Consider the following 12,819-nt stretch of genomic DNA (forward strand, 5'->3'; position numbering starts at 1 on the left):
ATTTAATTTTTAAAGCAAAGACAGAAGAAATGTTTGTAAAGGCCAGTGCAAATGATCATCCTGTGCATTCCAAGGCAAATTCCCATTAAAAACATCTAATGAATGTTCATTTTCATTATTATTTTACTCGGCAAGCTTTTACATGTTTACTTCTTTTCTAGTGTAATGATTGCCACATTAGGAAAAGGAGATTTAATTGGAAGAAATTTAGCAAAGCAGGGAGCTTGATTTCCTTGAGGTGGGAGGTTTAGAATTCCCTACATGTGTATATTCATCTTAAAAATCAATAAAGCACAAACATGTCTAATTACTGTAAAATATTCTGCAAAATCTGAAGTCAAATTAGATTTTGTTTAAGCATCAAATGGAAACTTCAATGTCTGCCAAAATCAATATGTTACCCATGAGTCCAGGGAAATTTCACTTACATGCTTCATCATACATTATAATGAAGGTGTCTAATAACATTAACATCACCCTGAATGCATTTCCTCCATAATTTACTTCCATCTTCCCTATACCAAAGAGATTTAGATATAATTATATAAAGTAGTATAATGCATAGCCACTTTTCCTATGTCCTACTCTGAACATGTGCAGTGGTAAACATCAGCCTAAAATATTTTAATGCACTAAATATACACTCATAAAGAACTTTTAAAACACATTTGCTTTTCAAAAGAAATGAAAAAAATTACTAGTACTAGTACTATTACTATTAGTACTAAGAATCTGTACCTTTTTTCCTAAGGGTTGAAATGTTTAATGAACTGAATCTTTTCTAGGGAAGATAGCCTGGTTAACAGTGTGATTTTAGCAGTGGTCCATATCAGTCTCAAGCAAAAACACTGAAAATTTTATGAGCCTGCAAGTATGGTGGCTGGGAATTCTGGGAATTGTAGTCTCTATACATCTGAAGGACACCAGGTTACAGAAAGCTGAACTGCATTCTCATTAGATATGTGAAGCACAATGGGACAGAAAGTCTGATGCAAGGAGATACTTGGGGCATCCTCAAGTGGGATAGGTATAAACAAGCACATATTTTAATGTGATGGAATAAAATGTATTTAAGTGTTTTATTAAGGTTAGTCTTTTTTCCTTTAAGACCCTAGTAGTGGACAAAGAAATTGCCCTCCATGTTTTTGTTTTTTTTTCCTTCCTGCCACTATAATAAAAGAGAACGCGCATTTGAAATTTCTCTGAAAGGAGAAGGGAATTTCTCCTTGCACATAACAGTTACAGAATGGTCAATGGTTGTATATGAATGTCCTGTTTTTCAGCTTCCCTGGCTTCCCCTGCTTCAACTTAATTCCATGAGAAGACATGATGAGCATCTTCTCCCATTGTTGTTGTTGCCATCAATAATTGTGCTATTGCCTCCATTATGGGACATTATGCCTCCTGTTCTTGAGAAATAGTTAGAATTGCTTATTTCCCTCTACAAAACAAGAATCCACTCAGTTTCTCTGCCCCCAAATTTCATTGAGAAATTCAGAAACCTATTTATCATAGATTACAGAACTATTTTATAGGTCAGAATGTTCTTCTCTCCCCAGATGTTGGCTTTTGAATATAGTAAGATTGACTATATTTCAGTTTCAGAAGCATAGGGGGGAAAAAAAGATAAATCTTCTCTGCTGCTAGTATGTATCAGAAAATGCACAGACCTGCACTAAGGCTGGAGTCTTACTAGTCTCCAAACATCTAACATCAACTAGTTTCTTGGGAACTTTCTCCACCTATATTTAACAAGTATAAAAATGTGTGATTGACAGACAGTTTTTCCACCAACTGGTGACACAGAGGAGGGGAAGGGAGAAAGTAGCCTTTTCTACACCAGATATGAAGGTGCTTTCATTCCACTGGATGAAATCTAGAAGAAAGGCAATTGAACCTCACAATGAAGGTAGAAAAACCTATATGATTTTAGTTTCCTTCTGGTTCACAGATAGGACAGCACCTTAGCTGAACTATGGTGAAGAGGCCTCAGTGAAGAAGCAAAAAATTTATTTGATTATATTTTTCAGGAACCTCACAGCACTTTGAAAATTTTATGAGAAACCATAGAAAATACTAAAACATGTTATGGCTAGATTCAACAAAGCTCATACACTGTTTAACAAAATAATTAGAAAAATAAACATAGGAAAGCTGATATCTCAATGGTCTATGGACAATCCTTGATTGTAGCTTTGATTCAGTCTTTCAGAATCCCAGTAAGGCAAAAAATAAATAAGATATAACAATCAATGTGATTGCATTAGACTGGAAAAAAAATATCTGAAACACAGTGTGTAGTCAACTAATTTCAGTTTAAGCATATTGCCAAGAGGTTTCTTGGTCAGAGGGTTGAACCCTGTGGTTAACATTCTCTTTTTTGCCATTCTGGAGGGCATCGATCATGTTCTTATTGCACTGGGCAAGGAAGCTGAGAATTATACTACAGTATGTCAATTTCAGACAAAACAGAGAGCAAACTGAATTGTAAAATATATTCTGTATTTACAACAGGTAGAGAACTGTATTCCTAACATTCTGATATATATGCTGTAGTAAATTTTTATTCATAGAGATGGGAGTAGGAGATTTAGGAGGCTGAAAAATTACACGAAAGTCCCTTTTTTTATTATTTTTACTCGTATTATTTGCCATATGTTCTGAGATGCTGAAGAGGCAATCCTCATCAATCAAGGATCACAAAAGCAGCAGGATAAATATCAAGTAGCTGATCAGATTTGCCAATGTCCTAAATTAAAGTAAAGATAGGAACCAGGCCATGAACTACTGTATGTGATTTGCTAAGTAGAGTAATGGCATTATGAATCCAAATCAGAATCTAGGTAATATTTCTTGTTCTCAATTGGAGCAAGTCAATATTTTTGTTCAATTTCTTAGTACTTTTGAAATATTGTCATAATAAAGGATATTATTTTAGAAAACATTTTTTCTTGTAAAAGTTGTGCCACATTTTTCATCTGAATTCTACTTCATAAATATCTCTGTTACTGCAATACGCTTTCTTATCTAAGTGTCAGTATTATGACATTCTGGAAAGCTGCTACTATACATTATGTACTTCTTGACACCATAGCTAAGATCCATACATTCAGCAATTTTACCAAAAAAGAATAGGGACTTTATTTCCCAGAGTTACAGTCTGAACTATCTTCCTTTATCAACTAAATAATTATTAGGAATGTGTGGCCTGATTCCTATTCAATTCTCTAATACAGCATGCTGGGTAGATAGATAAAGAAGGTGGGTGTAATCCTTTCTTTTGCTCTCCTCACATGCTAGCACTAATCATATTATGAGTCATATAAATAAAGCAAAGTTATGTGGGGTCTGGTGGGGACAATGGGAGGAAACGTTGGACATTTCTCCTTAAGTTCAGGCCCATTCTAGAAGAGAATTCAGAAGTTTATAAAGTTCACTTCTTGATTCTTGTACAAAAGTAGCTTGTAAGGTTCTTCTACAAGAACTGTGTCATTATCTCTAGAACTGAAGTACATAGTAAAATTTTGAACCAGGTGAACTAGCTGATCCTACACATGCAAGTGACTTCTTTTTTTTTAATATAATTTTATGAAACTTTTAAAAACAAGAGTAAAAATTAATACAAACTAAAATAGAGTAAGAAGGAGAAAAGAAAAAGGAAGAAATAAAAGAGAAAGCTAAAGTGCGAAAAGAAGAAAAGAAAAGAGAAAAGAGAGAAGAGAAGAGAAGAGAAGAGAAGAGAAGAGAAGAGAAGAGAAGAGAAGAGAAGAGAAGAGAAGAGAAGAGAAAAAAGAAAAGAAAAGAAAAGAAAAGAAAAGAAAAGAAAAGAAAAGAAAAGAAAAGAAAAGAAAAGAAAAGAAAAGAAAAGGCTTCTGATCTCCTTTACATCAGTTATAAGTACAGTACAATTGTAGATTTACCTGTTTCTCTAAAGTTACATTGTGACTCTCTTCTTTCTATAATCTATCCTATCTAATCATCAAAACCAGAGATCATAAGTTCATTTTTTTCTGTTTTACACAAAAAGTCCATAAGGGGATTGCAGTCAGCAATAAATGTAGATATTGCCTTTTCTCTAATCCAACAGGTCAATTTGACCATCTCAGCAAGTTCTATCATCTTCACCATCCATTCCTCCGTTTTAAGTATTGTCAAATCTTTCCATTTTTGTGCATACAATAATCTTGCTGTGGTTATCATATATAAAAACAAAGTTCCATGACTTTTTTCCAACTATTTATCCATTAGTCCCAACAGGAAAAGTTCTGGTTTTAGTTGTATATTAACCTTTAAAATCCTCTGAATCAGTGTATACATTTGAACACAAAAGCTTCCAGCTTTTTTGCACATCCACCAAGCATAATAAAATGTCCCTTCTTGTTCACATTTCCAACATAGATTTGAAGTATCTTTATATATTTCAGATAATTTTTCTGGTGTCATTGTTTTGCCAATTGTCAAGGCAGTGATCAGGTGCCCAGGCAATTGGTTCTTTTGGTTCTTTTAGATCCAGAGACAATGAACATACCAGTAGATAAGGAGATTTTACGTTTTATTGTTAACTCTAGCAAACAGATTTAAACAGGAATACAAGAGCATAAGATAGAATTAAACAGAAATACATAAACATATAAAAATAGACCATACCAAGCAAGATGATAAAACTCTTCCTCTACTGTCAGGAGCTACCATAAGGCAACAGTGGAGAGACCCCAAGATGGTTTAGATAACACAGCACCTAGTCCAGTGTTGTCCAAACTTGGCCACTTTAAGATGAGTGGACTTCAACTCTTGGAATTCCCCAGCCAGCCATGCTGGCTGGGGAATTCCGGGAGTTGAAGTCCACTCATCTTAAAGTGGCCAAGTTTGGACAACACTGACCTAGTCCCAAGGCCTGTGTCCACGCGCCAAATTCCAGGAGCAATGCCAGGGCTATTTATAAAAGTCTGGCACTGCAATCCCATGACTCTGTTTTGGAGTTAGGGGCCCTGAAAGTGCCCTTGACTAGATGTGATACCTGCTCCAGAGTCTAAGAACTGTATAGATAAGCTAGTGCTTAACCTAAACAATCCTGAAGGTTTTCCTCCCCCCGCCCCAACTTCTAAGTAAAAGAGAAAAAACAAGCTAGCTAAGCTTTATTATAATTCAAAGTGAGTTTTCTTAACATGTGCAGGAGAAATTAAACCATGTCACCTAAACTCCTCAAAATAACAATGGTCTTCTGCATTGCCACCACAGTCATACACTAACAGTACATCAGTTTATAAAAATTCTCTTTTAAGATTATAACATTGTGTAGATTTCAATCCTTTCAACCACATATTTTCCCATTGTTCTATCTGTATATTATAACCAAAAATTTTAGCCCACTTTATCATACATTATTTCACTTGTTCTTCTGTTTCAAATTTCAATAAAAGTTGATACATTTTAGCAATCACATGTTCATCATTTGTACACAATACCGTTTCAAAGTCAGTCTTAGAATATTCAATACCATAAATTCTTTTCTCTACTTTGAATCTTTCTGATAACTGTAAATAGGAAAACCATTGATAACCTATGTCCCTCTGCCATCAGTTGTTGTCTTGATTTTATTTTGTATTTTCCTTGTCAGAATTCTAGTATCTCAAAGTATGTTAACCATTTGTGATTGCCTGTTATTTCTCATCTATAAAATGCTTCTGGGGCTGATAGCCACAAAGTTGTTTTCAGGCAAAACCTGGATTTGTATCTATTCCATATTCTCAATATGGCACATCTAACATAGTGATTTTTAAAATCTCAATTAACCTCAGCTTTATCATGCCACAAATATCCATGACACCCAAATCTCAGTCTATGTTCTTCTAACTCCAAAAGCCTTCTGTTTCTCAGCAACACCCACTCTTTCATCCAAACCAAACAGCAAGCTGCAAAATACAATTTCAAATCAGGTAAACCCAATTCTCCTCTTTCCTTTGCATCTTGTAACACCTTATATTTAACTCATGATTTTTCTCTTACCATACAAACTTATATATACACTTTTGCCACTGTTTATATAGTGCATCAGTTGTCAAAACCAGTATTGGCTGAAACAAAAACATCATTCTAGGCAAAACATTCATTTTTATCCCAGAAATTCTCCCCAACAATGACAATTGTAATTTCTCCCATCTTAATATATCTTTTTAAACTTCATTCCCTATCTGAACATAATTATTTTGAAATAATATACAATTCATATTTGTCATGGTGATACCCAGATATTTTACTTTTTTCTCAATCTTAAAACCCATTTTCTTCATCAATTCTATTTGATCCTCTATTTTCATATTTTTGTTAACATCTTCATCTTCTGATTATTAATCTTAAAACCTGCTGGTATACCAGATTCTTTTAATTTTCCCATTAATGTCTGTATTCACTTTAGTGGATCCTCCAGAACCAACACCAAATCATCAGCAAATGCCCTTAACTTATAAGTTTCATTTTTAATATCTACTCCCACATTTATCTCATCTTGTCTTATATATTTATTCAATATTTCCAGAACTAAAATAAACAGGAGAGGAGACAGTGGGCATCCCTGTCTTATCCCTTTTTGTATCTCACAGGGTTTTGTTAGATCTCCTTTGACAATTATTTGTGCTTTTTGTGAAGTGTAAATCAATCTTACCCATTTAATAAAATTCTCTCCAAAATTCATATCTTCCAAAACTTTAAACAGGAAGTTTCAAATTACCAAAGCCTTCTCTGCATCTAAGAAAATCAATGTGGCTTGTTTTTCATTATGTTGCTCCAAGTATTCCAAAATATCCAACACATTTCTTATATTATCCTTTCACTGTCTTAGGTAAAAACCCACATTGATCCTCATGAGTAAATTCTTGCAAAATTATTTTCAACCTCTCAGCCAAAATTGTTGTAAGCAACTTATACTCATTATTCAATAATGATATTGGCTGATAGTTTCTTGTTAAAGTCAAATCTGGTCTTTGTGATCTGTTCCACAGTTCAGCACCTGGCCCATAGCTCTGATGCTATAACTGAGTTTCTTTACCTTCTTTTAGTAATAATATAGTCAATTTTATCTCTATGTAACGATGTACATGTATACAAGCATCATTCTGGTTGTTCTGAAGACAGTGTTAGCTATGAAAAAAAAATCACTGGAGTGGTAGAAATTGATAAATAGTTCTCCTGCTTCATCTCAGTTTCCTAAGCCATACAATCCAACTACATTTTATTCTTTCATGTTTCCAACTTTGGCATTCCAGTATCCAGTCACGAGCAGCACATTTTGCTTGCAAGTTCTGTCAATTTCAAATTGAATTTGATCATAAAACTCATCAACTTCTTCTTCTGCTTCAGTGGTTGGAGCATAAACTTGGATGATCATATTAAGGTTTGGTTTTCTTGATAAAAATACAGTTGTATTGCCTTCTCCTGCACAGTATGAATAGATGCTTTTGCCATTGTCACTAAAGAGATCTTCTGCCTCCAGCATCTTCCTATTTCACTGCTCCTCAATATAGATGCCTGCTTGTTTTAACTGGGTGACTTCATGGGTTGGGTGACCCTGCTAGGAATATATACTCCCAGCATTCTTTACTCTTCCCTCCCAGGAACACTAACACCACCACAATGAGGCAGCATTGCAGACTTGGGGGGGACTCTATAAAATGACAGGTTCAATATAGTATGAGTAAACATATTCTGCATTTATGGGACCTAAAGCAGGGAAGGAAATATGGCTTATTAGAAGGACAGAACTACATTTCCAAAAATGCAGCTAATCAATATTTCCATTCGGGCATTATGTTATCCAGGGACCTTATCACATGACCCCATTCAGCATGGATGTCTTCAGAACAGAAGCATTTGTGTTTTCAGTTGCGTATATCTTGGCTTTTCTGTGAGGCAGGATTCTTCATTATCAAAGTTCTAGTTCACATGGAAGCCAGAAATATGCTGATATCATAGGAGACCAATGCTATATGAGCAATATGAATCTTTAGATAACATAATACCTAAATAAAGCTGTAAAATTTAGATCTTTAATCTAAGCCTAGACAAAAAACTTATATATGCAGGCTATTTATTCTCTGCTAGTCCATACAGAAGGTGTTATGGTCACTGTAGCATGATTTCTGAAGTTTTGCCTTTGAGTGACACATGACTGATAAGATGCACAAGAAAGACCTTTGGAAACATCCATGAGATGCCAAGACAACAGATTGTAAACAGCTTAACAGAAGTCTTCCAGCAATACATTTCACCAACCATTATGCTAAATAGTTTATGCGCTTTGGACTAGGATAGTGGCATGTGTTGCGGCTCGATTTTTTCTCTCTCTCCTGCCAATGAACAGAGCAATTCGGTTCAAATTGGATTCCTGAAAGCTTCAATATTTTGCCCTTTTTGCTTTTAGCCCAATGATCAAGTCATTCAAATCACTGATGAACTCAAGGGAAGCATATTGTTTTCTTCTCAACAGTCCCTGATGGTGAGATAAGATTCCTAAGAAGTTTCATTTAGTCTTACTGGTCTGTCCACCAAGTTCCTTTCTGATTTACACAGAATGAATCTGTTTTTGCAGATAAGAATGGGGAGAGGTGAGGGAAGGAATCCAGTGAAGACATAAGTGGAGTTGCAGGAGCACAAAGTTCAGACAGGATTGATTTTCAATAATTGAATGTTTTCTTTTGCCTTGGTTATATTGTCGCTCAAGTCTAGTAATCTTTAAAAGGAAACACTGAACTGTGTTTTTGTGAAAGGATGATTCTGTATTATGCCAGAGGTCAAACTAAACATCTTTTTAAAAGGAAGGGATTGAACTAAAGTACAAAAAACTCTGGATTTCAGGAGGAAAAAACCTGAATAGTTTACAAGAAATAATTACTACAGCTAGCAGATTTCACAGTTTTGTATTGCCATCACTCCCTCTCTGAAGCGAGTCAGCATTTGCTAGAGACATGCACTGCTGCTAATAATTGTCTTTATATTGCTGTCTTACGTTTAAAAGGAATATGCATCAGTGAGCTCTCCTACTACAACAGCCTGTGACAAGAAACAAATTATTATTGTTAGAGTCAGTAAAATTATTTGATCAATTTCATATCATACAGTTCATGTCCTCACAAGCCAAGAAGCTTAATGGAAGACCATAAAAACATAACAAGACCTGTTCTGGATCTGATAAAATGTCCATCAGCATTCTGTTTCTATTCTACAAAAAACTCAGAGCAGGAAATCAGCTCAACAGTATTCTGCTCAAATTTCACAATCATTTCTACTGAAAACTTACTCTCTCCAGTACTCAAGTGATGCATAACAGTCATTCCAGAATTGTTTTCACCTTCCCAGTCTACTCTGTATGTGCTTTAAAATTGGGAAAGGTGGCCTTGAGTCAAGCCCAATCCACGGTTACAGCTTGGACACAACCATACAGTTTTCTTGGCAGGAGTTTGGAAGTAGCTTGCCGTTGCCATCTTTTGTGATTTTTTTTTTCCAACTTCCCAGACTAGCCTACAGCCCTGGGATTTCCTGGCAGAATCTCATGTAAGTATTAATCAGGTCCAATCTGCTTAGTTTCCAAACACAAACAAGGTCAGCCAGGTGCTGTCACTTCTTACTCCCAGGCAAGCATGTACAGGCTGGATCTGTTTAGACCAGATTACTCCAAGGGAAGATTTACTGTGTTCCTGGAAGCACAGTCTGGAGAAAATTGATGAAAGGGGGAGGGGCACTGAGAGAGACAAATCTACCATGGGAGAGACTGAACACCAAGGTGGAAGAGATCAAATTCTACCAGTCAGAAATTGAGCCAGTGCCAGGCTGAGAAAGAGAAAGAGAATGCTAGCCAAAATAATGAGTCCCTTCCTTAACTCTAAGTACAAAGTAGTAGAACATAGAAGTAGCTCGTGCTTAGATTGACATTCTAGGTTGCACACATAACAAGGCCACATAACTTGGCCAGAACCAGGAAGCTTCACCTATTTAGCAAAGAATGCTTTGTTTTAAAATGCTTTATTCATTGAAAATATAATTCTCTGATTCATTACCCTTGTATTTTCCTCTCTGTTCATTCATCAGGTGGAATTGCAAGTATCTCTCACAAAGGAATGCTGGCTAAAAGTGAAAGCAGAAAGTTGCATCTTCTCTATGCATAACAATATTATGATACTGATACTCTCAGCTTCTATCCTATTGACATCCAACATGGAATTTACCATACTCACAGAAACAGCATACAGGTAGTCCTTGGGTTATGATGGTAACTGGAACTGGAATTTCTGTCACTAAGCAATGCAGTCATAAAGTGTGATGTCACATGACTGCATTGCTTAGCAACAGCAACCCTGGCAGTCCTGGTTGCTGTTGTAACCCCAGGAGCACACAGGTCATTAAGAGGGAAAAGATGGGAGTCCCGGGCAAGCAGGCTGGTGGGTGAGAGTTGAGGATGAGAGTTATGGGTGGGTGGAGAGGTTCTGCAGGCAGGTATGTGGGTGGAAGGTTTGAAGGGGAGCTATATTTGAGTGGCTTGAATGTAACTGTGGCATTCTGAGCAACCTAGGATCCTACTTTTGGGGCACAGATTTCCTATCTTGCCAATCTCTTGAAGAAATTTTCCCCCTTGAATTTTATGCTTAGCCAATATTGTAACACTTTGTCAGTATGCTTTGTTTTCCTTCTTTCCAAGTATCAATCAATCAATAAATCTGATGGCTGACCCAGAAGCAGGACAGCTAACTCCCTTTATATTTTCACCTTCTTGGAAAGACTTCCAGAGGCATGATCATAACTTCCTTTCCTTCAAATTAGCTTGATCCAAATTACATTGATCTTTCTTATTAGACCCTTTCATTTGCTCACCATACGTAAAACCCATATGTAGAAAAGGGGCAGCATTATTTTGATGCTGACTTCACTGCAGTAGCCTGAATGGCATCAATCATCCCTTTGCCCAGCACATTGGACACAACTACATGGGAGAATTCTCAGTCATTGGTTTCTTTGTACTCAGAGTCCCAAATTCTGAAGGCCTGGCTCACATAGGATAGCCGATGTATGGTTCATGTCTCTCTACCAAGGTTCTGCTCAAGGAAATTAACAAGCTATAGTTGATATATGATCATTTAAAGTCCACACAAACTTACAGTGGCTTATGATAATGTTGCACAAATAATATATAAATAAATAGGAGACAGATGCAGAAACCAGAAAGAGTGGGAAAGTGCCAACTACTAAGACTAAGTACAGCTCAATACATTTTGGAACGTTGAGTTTCTTCTTCAGGAGCAATATTGAACATTCAAATTCTGTAAAATGTCTGAAGCTTTTTACATAAATTCTAGTTTCGTGTGGCAGGTCAACCACTAGTACTATAGCAGTAGTTTCAACCATTTCCCAGAACTTGAAAGCTTAAACTATCTCCTGAAGAAAGAACTCAGTGTTCCAAATGAGCTGTAATAAATCCTAGTAGCTAGCACTTTTGTAAGAGTTTGTTTTCTTTTTAATTTTTTGCAATAATCTTCAAAGCTACATTAAAAGTTATGATGTTTTCGCCATAAATCTTACTTGATATTTCTCCGGCACATATTTGTCATAGGGTGAGATTTTCTAGTAAAGCAAAAGTTGTGAATATTCCCCTTAAAAGGAGCCATCACAATGAAGTCTGCAGGGCAAGAAATATCTTCTGGTGTCCAAGAAAGAAGCAGAATATTAGATTCTAAGACTATGAATAAGAAGCAGGAATTAGCTTTCAAAACCCTGCTTCTGCTTCTACAACCAGCAGCATAAAAGCAAGATGTATGTGGTGGGCTGATTTTGATTGAGGTGGGTGATTACAGGACATTCACTAGGTTTCCGCTAATACTGGTGACCTCCAGAAACGTTGGACCATAATTTCTAGAATTCCCAGCTATGCAGCTGCATCAACAAGACCTTGCCATTTTCATCAGAACAATAAAAGCAGTGTCAAGCTCCACCATCTTGGGGAATGCAAGTAATGTCACAATATTTCTTTTCTAAGTCTGCCCCTCCTTGTTCCTCCTGCAAATGCTGTTGCAGGTATGGGGGATGGGATGCAGTCTAAAAATATGATGGACCCAACTTTGCAAAAGGCAGCACTAGGCTGTAGAAACTCTTGGAATGGAATTGGTGCCTAAATGCAACAGGTAGAATAGCTTTACCAATGCTCTAGGCAACTTCACAGGGAAATGGATTTTACAGACCACAGGTATAGCCCAGAATAGACCTTAGATAGTGCCAGGGGGATCCTGTCTTACCTGACACTTGTCTAACTTAATAGTTGTCTTCATACTCCTTAAATAAAGCTATAACAGAGTGAATTATTTAATCCAGTGTAAATTGGTGTCTGCTTTTTTTCTACCAGCAATGTAACTTTATTATTGTAACAGCAAAACACACAGGCTGTCCTTGAGAATGTAGACATATCATGTATGTCAAACAGCAAGAGAAACAACATCTATTTCTAGCTAATTTCACAAGACAAATCACGTATATCTGGGCAGATCCATTTATTAAAATGTAATCCCAGGCTTTCAGTTGCTACGCATTTATAATGTGATGAAGTGGAGGGGGTAACAAAACCATAACATACATTGGTTTTATTAATTATCCTTCAAAGTCCTTCATTTTTGTTTAAAAACAGCTTCTAGGATTTTATTATTTACATCTAGCAAAGAAATGAAGACAGTCTGAAATTTCAAAGCATCTGTACCGTAGAAGGCAAACACCTAGGTTTGTATCTTCCAGTAGTGTCACTGATATCATATTTTTTATTCTCACCATCTGCTTTGTCCATTGATG

General features: G+C 36.2%; 1 long non-coding RNA gene across 1 annotated transcript in view; it reads right to left on the reverse strand.

Moving 5' to 3' along the window:
• LOC148214236 (uncharacterized) overlaps positions 1-4,748 on the reverse strand; it is a 75,272-nt gene extending 70,524 nt beyond the window's left edge. Inside the window, exon 1 of the long non-coding RNA XR_015798554.1 lies at positions 4,648-4,748. This is a non-coding gene — a long non-coding RNA (uncharacterized LOC148214236). The remainder of the gene's footprint in view (positions 1-4,647) is intronic.
• Positions 4,749-12,819: the final 8,071 nt, after the last annotated feature.

Source organism: Python bivittatus, unplaced genomic scaffold (assembly GCF_059951505.1).
Source record: "Python bivittatus isolate LINGU-HERP-01145 unplaced genomic scaffold, Pbiv_v1 ctg000700_np1212, whole genome shotgun sequence".
NCBI classification, from domain to species: Eukaryota; Metazoa; Chordata; class Lepidosauria; order Squamata; family Pythonidae; genus Python; species Python bivittatus.